This window comes from Euprymna scolopes, chromosome 14 (assembly GCF_053919585.1).
Source record: "Euprymna scolopes isolate OS-2025 chromosome 14, ASM5391958v1, whole genome shotgun sequence".
Lineage (NCBI taxonomy): Eukaryota > Metazoa > Mollusca > Cephalopoda > Sepiida > Sepiolidae > Euprymna > Euprymna scolopes.
This window is the reverse complement of record NC_136495.1, coordinates 131237-138637: the sequence shown is the minus strand read 5'-3', so window position 1 is coordinate 138637 and position 7401 is coordinate 131237.

Genomic DNA, 7401 nt, shown 5'->3' with positions numbered 1-7401 from the left:
ACCGATGTGAATAAATATAATAAATATAATCGCCAAATATTTTCATGTCTATATATATAAATTCGTATTCCTGTCTGTCTGTTTGTTTGTTCACAATTTGATTGATATATACAAAAGGTGCGTTACTCAAATGTTTCATTTATTTCTATATATATTCAAAATATACGATTATGCATAAAATAATTTGGTAATCGCAATAAGTTATCTGGCGTAAAAAAATAATTTCGTGTAGACAGAAAGCGGTTCTGCTTTGTCGGATCGACGCTAAATTAACTAAGCTGAAAAAAAAAAGCATGAAACAAAAGAGGGGGAGAGGATAAAGAATAAAATATAAATGTCTTGCTTTGAAACGAAGAAGAAATTTTATTTACAATAAGTTGCAAATTTTTCCCTTTGCGGGCATTAAACTTAAGAAATGCCAAGGTAACATATTATGAAAAAGTAACATGTAATGGAAAAAAACAGCAACACTGGTTCTTATAAAGAAGTTGTGTGTATCCATTAACGAATACAAAAAGAATGTACAAAATAGTAGTATCTCCTAATCACACTCGCATATGAAATTAATTTTAGGAGCGTACTCACAATTGAAAGCCAGTCAGGCACGTGCCTTTTTCTTTTTTTTTTTTTGTTTGTTTAAAGTCCTTTTAAAACTTCCTTCACCTCCATGTTCGCGTGCAAACCGTAGAGACACACATGTATTACAGGAGCAAGAACTCGTCGCTTGTCCGGATAGGAAATTCCAAAATTCCTTGTCATGTAAAAAGGTATTTTCTTTAAATTCCACTCCTTGTAAAATACGCGCAAAACCGCAGCCACGTAGTTAATTTTCAGAAGTCTGTCTCGTCACAGCCGGGTATTAAGTTCTTGCCGGGTTTACTTCTTTGAAGGAGGCTCATCAAAATTCCATTTTCAGCGCCGGGCAATGAACACGTTCACTCTCCACGTCAGCAGAATTTCAAAAGAGACTGAATCTCACGCTGGGCTCGTGACGTCATCACCGAGCTGGCCTTTCCCTTTTCTCCAAATTAAAGGGAGTTTCGTACAAACCCAGAATATACGAGACTAAAAATCATAAAGGATACAAAATACAAAAAAATCATATATAAGAACCAGATAAAAAATAAATGTAAACAGGGGGAAATGCACCATTATTGGTACAAAAAAAAATTCCAACAGCTTTATGTGTAAATATTAAATAAATAAATAAAACACTTACGAATAAACGAAAAAAATCTCATTTGTTTGTTTTTATTATACTTACAGAATCTTTGAATTGACCCCCTGCCTATATAATCTACAAAAATAACATACAAAGCAATAAAAGAAAGAACATAGGAGATTGACATAACAGCGACACCAGACACATGCGATATTTGTTACTGCCGAAAAAAATAAAGATTTTAAATATTAAATAAATAAATAAAACACTTATGAATAAACGAAAACATCTCATTTGTTTGTTTTTATTATACTTGAAACGGCTATACAGAATCTTTTGAATTGACCCCTCCCTCGCCCCCTCAAAAAAAAAAAATACATCTAAAATTTCTCGTATTTACAAAAAAAAAAAAAGCCAGTGGAAAAAGTGCTTTTCCAAAAAAAAACAAAAAACAAAAAAAAAAAAACAAAGAAAAAAGCCAATAAAAGGAATTCCATTTTATTCTTAATTTTTTCAAACGCGTTAATGTTTTATAAACGTTAGTATTTCTACAGTGGGCAAAGTAATTTGCAAATTAGCTTTTCCCTTTATTCGCGTTTCAGGTTGGAGTCTGTGCGAGCCTTTTCTAGTCTCGCACAAAAACACACATTCACATTTCAAGCTACATTACTTGTCGCATACATACGCGCACACAAACATACGCGCCCACGTCCACACAAGTACATATATTCACGTTCGCGTACATACACTTACATTCACGTGTATATACAAACACGCTAACGTACACACATGTACTCACACACGCGCACACAAACGCACACATGGACGACGTCACTTTATCTTTCAAAGGAAATCCACACATGCGCAAAAGACACTCCGGAAACGAGTATAAAAGAAAGAGCAATAAGCGGCTCCTTCTTTTAGGCCCAGCTTTCGAGCTGGTCGGTCTACGGACCGACCGCTCGTATCTCACACCATTTACTACTATGTGGGACAAAAAGCTAACAGACCGTATGTACACATTCTCACTCTTTCTCTCTCTATCTACTACTGGTCGTTGAGAACACCTTCGCGTAGCTGACTGCTTACTGACTTCAACCCTCTATCCTCTTCTTTGTCTACACGCTGGACTATCATTCCAATTTCCATTACATTACACACTTCTCTTCCCACGCGCAAACAAACGATATTGACCCGAATCTGAGATAAACACACATTTCCTTTTCTTTCTACAACACCAGTCCCGCAACGAACATTGGTTACACACGCGCGGACATGAACACATGTTATATCTAAAACATTCTTTCAACAGTAAATAAACGATGTTTATCTTATCCATCAATTGAGTCTTTATTTCCTTCAATTCCATTCGTTTCATTATTTTCTTGAGGCGAGTTACGGTATTATTATATCCTGGTCCGTTGTGGGGGTATCGACTTTGCCCACGAATGAAAATGATTAATATCCTTAGTATATATAGCAGGTTTGTTCCAAACGGAACTTCATGTCGAACTGGTCCTCGCCGAATACCCATGCTAGTTTCCAGATATTTTTCATAGTCATACGAAAAATATTGCAACCCTCCTTCTTGGAATAATGGGAACGTCTGGTTAGTTTGAGTATTGTTAAAAAATAAAAAGAAATCAATTTCATTTTATTTATTTATTTATCTATACTTTAAAGAGCTGTGAATGTAAAATAAATAAAACCGATGAACATAAATGTAATAGGCAATGTACAAAAAAGATATATTTTACAAAAATAACTTACAAACCAATACAATAATACAAAGAAAGAACATAGGAGATTGACATAACAGCGACACAAGACACATGCGAGATTTGTGACCTGCCGAAAAAAATAAAGAAATGTGGAATATATATTCTTAAAAACAACGTTACACATGATATTTTTTATAATTGGATTTTCACCTCAAACAAGGCACAGCCCACTTTGATGTAGGTGGCTACTATTTGCGATTAAATTTGCAGTGATACAATGTAAGCAGTTGAGCAGCAAAATGTCTGAAATAGGTCTAGAAGTGAGACTTACTGTTCCAAACGATTTAGAAGACGGGTAAGGAACGTTACACTCTGCATCATGGAATGAGATATAGAAAAGTTTGTGTGATGCTACTAGCTGTATTTGTGTAACGCGTGATGTTAAATGCGGAAGTTCCAAGAGATTCAGTATATTTTATAGAGTGATTTTTATTTCTGCTGGTTTGGTCAGTTCTTATCACCGATGTGAATAAATATAATAAATATAATCGCCAAATATTTTCATGTCTATATATATAAATTCGTATTCCTGTCTGTCTGCTTGTTTGTTCACAATTTGATTGATATATACAAAAGGTGCGTTACTCAAATTTTTCATTTATTTCTATATATATTCAAAATATACGATTATGCATAAAATAATTTGGTAATCGCAATAAGTTATCTGGCGTAAAAAAATAATTTCGTGTAGACAGAAAGCGGTTCTGCTTTGTCGGATCGACGCTAAATTAACTAAGCTGAAAAAAAAAGCATGAAACAAAAGAGGGGGAGAGGATAAAGAATAAAATATAAATGTCTTGCTTTGAAACGAAGAAGAAATTTTATTTACAATAAGTTGCAAATTTTTCCCTTTGCGGGCATTAAACTTAAGAAATGCCAAGGTAACATATTATGAAAAAGTAACATGTAATGGAAAAAAACAGCAACACTGGTTCTTATAAAGAAGTTGTGTGTATCCATTAACGAATACAACAAGAATGTACAAAATAGTAGTATCTCCTAATCACACTCGCATATGAAATTAATTTTAGGAGCGTACTCACAATTGAAAGCCAGTCAGGCACGTGCCTTTTTCTTTTTTTTTTTGTTTGTTTAAAGTCCTTTTAAAACTTCCTTCCCCTCCATGTTCGCGTGCAAACCGTAGAGACACACATGTATTACAGGAGCAAGAACTCGTCGCTTGTCCGGATAGGAAATTCCAAAATTCCTTGTCATGTAAAAAGGTATTTTCTTTAAATTCCACTCCTTGTAAAATACGCGCAAAACCGCAGCCACGTAGTTAATTTTCAGAAGTCTGTCTCGTCACAGCCGGGTATTAAGTTCTTGCCGGGTTTACTTCTTTGAAGGAGGCTCATCAAAATTCCATTTTCAGCGCCGGGCAATGAACACGTTCACTCTCCACGTCAGCAGAATTTCAAAAGAGACTGAATCTCACGCTGGGCTCGTGACGTCATCACCGAGCTGGCCTTTCCCTTTTCTCCAAATTAAAGGGAGTTTCGTACAAACCCAGAATATACGAGACTAAAAATCATAAAGGATACAAAATACAAAAAAATCATATATAAGAACCAGATAAAAAATAAATGTAAACAGGGGGAAATGCACCATTATTGGTACAAAAAAAAATTCCAACAGCTTTATGTGTAAATATTAAATAAATAAATAAAACACTTACGAATAAACGAAAAAAATCTCATTTGTTTGTTTTTATTATACTTACAGAATCTTTGAATTGACCCCCTGCCTATATAATCTACAAAAATAACATACAAAGCAATAAAAGAAAGAACATAGGAGATTGACATAACAGCGACACCAGACACATGCGATATTTGTTACTGCCGAAAAAAATAAAGATTTTAAATATTAAATAAATAAATAAAACACTTATGAATAAACGAAAACATCTCATTTGTTTGTTTTTATTATACTTGAAACGGCTATACAGAATCTTTTGAATTGACCCCTCCCTCGCCCCCTCAAAAAAAAAAAAAAACATCTAAAATTTCTCGTATTTACAAAAAAAAAAAAGCCAGTGGAAAAAGTGCTTTTCCAAAAAAAAACAAAAAACAAAAAAAAAAAACAAAGAAAAAAGCCAATAAAAGGAATTCCATTTTATTCTTAATTTTTTCAAACGCGTTAATGTTTTATAAACGTTAGTATTTCTACAGTGGGCAAAGTAATTTGCAAATTAGCTTTTCCCTTTATTCGCGTTTCAGGTTGGAGTCTGTGCGAGCCTTTTCTAGTCTCGCACAAAAACACACATTCACATTTCAAGCTACATTACTTGTCGCATACATACGCGCACACAAACATACGCGCCCACGTCCACACAAGTACATATATTCACGTTCGCGTACATACACTTACATTCACGTGTATATACAAACACGCTAACGTACACACATGTACTCACACACGCGCACACAAACGCACACATGGACGACGTCACTTCCTCTTTCAAAGGAAATCCACACATGCGCAAAAGACACTCCGGAAACGAGTATAAAAGAAAGAGCAATAAGCGGCTCCTTCTTTTAGGCCCAGCTTTCGAGCTGGTCGGTCTACGGACCGACCGCTCGTATCTCACACCATTTACTACTATGTGGGGCAAAAAGCTAACAGACCGTATGTACACATTCTCACTCTTTCTCTCTCTATCTACTACTGGTCGCTGAGAACACCTTCGCGTAGCTGACTGCTAACTGACTTCAACCCTCTATCCTCTTCTTTGTCTACACGCTGGACTATCATTCCAATTTCCATTACATTACACACTTCTCTTCCCACGCGCAAACAAACGATATTGACCCGAATCTGAGATAAACACACATTTCCTTTTCTTTCTACAACACCAGTCCCGCAACGAACATTGGTTACACACGCGCGGACATGAACACATGTTATATCTAAAACATTCTTTCAACAGTAAATAAACGATGTTTATCTTATCCATCAATTGAGTCTTTATTTCCTTCAATTCCATTCGTTTCATTATTTTCTTGAGGCGAGTTACGGTATTATTATATCCTGGTCCGTTGTGGGGGTATCGACTTTGCCCACGAATGAAAATGATTAATATCCTTAGTATATATAGCAGGTTTGTTCCAAACGGAACTTCATGTCGAACTGGTCCTCGCCGAATACCCATGCTAGTTTCCAGATATTTTTCATAGTCATACGAAAAATATTGCAACCCTCCTTCTTGGAATAATGGGAACGTCTGGTTAGTTTGAGTATTGTTAAAAAATAAAAAGAAATCAATTTCATTTTATTTATTTATTTATCTATACTTTAAAGAGCTGTGAATGTAAAATAAATAAAACCGATGAACATAAATGTAATAGGCAATGTACAAAAAAGATATATTTTACAAAAATAACTTACAAACCAATACAATAATACAAAGAAAGAACATAGGAGATTGACATAACAGCGACACAAGACACATGCGAGATTTGTGACCTGCCGAAAAAAATAAAGAAATGTGGAATATATATTCTTAAAAACAACGTTACACATGATATTTTTTATAATTGGATTTTCACCTCAAACAAGGCACAGCCCACTTTGATGTAGGTGGCTACTATTTGCGATTAAATTTGCAGTGATACAATGTAAGCAGTTGAGCAGCAAAATGTCTTAAATAGGTCTAGAAGTGAGACTTACTGTTCCAAACGATTTAGAAGACGGGTAAGGAACGTTACACTCTGCATCATGGAATGAGATATAGAAAAGTTTGTGTGATGCTACTAGCTGTATTTGTGTAACGCGTGATGTTAAATGCGGAAGTTCCAAGAGATTCAGTATATTTTATAGAGTGATTTTTATTTCTGCTGGTTTGGTCAGTTCTTATCACCGATGTGAATAAATATAATAAATATAATCGCCAAATATTTTCATGTCTATATATATAAATTCGTATTCCTGTCTGTCTGTTTGTTTGTTCACAATTTGATTGATATATACAAAAGGTGCGTTACTCAAATGTTTCATTTATTTCTATATATATTCAAAATATACGATTATGCATAAAATAATTTGGTAATCGCAATAAGTTATCTGGCGTAAAAAAATAATTTCGTGTAGACAGAAAGCGGTTCTGCTTTGTCGGATCGACGCTAAATTAACTAAGCTGAAAAAAAAAAGCATGAAACAAAAGAGGGGGAGAGGATAAAGAATAAAATATAAATGTCTTGCTTTGAAACGAAGAAGAAATTTTATTTACAATAAGTTGCAAATTTTTCCCTTTGCGGGCATTAAACTTAAGAAATGCCAAGGTAACATATTATGAAAAAGTAACATGTAATGGAAAAAAACAGCAACACTGGTTCTTATAAAGAAGTTGTGTGTATCCATTAACGAATACAAAAAGAATGTACAAAATAGTAGTATCTCCTAATCACACTCGCATATGAAATTAATTTTAGGAGCGTACTCACAATTGAAAGCCAGTCA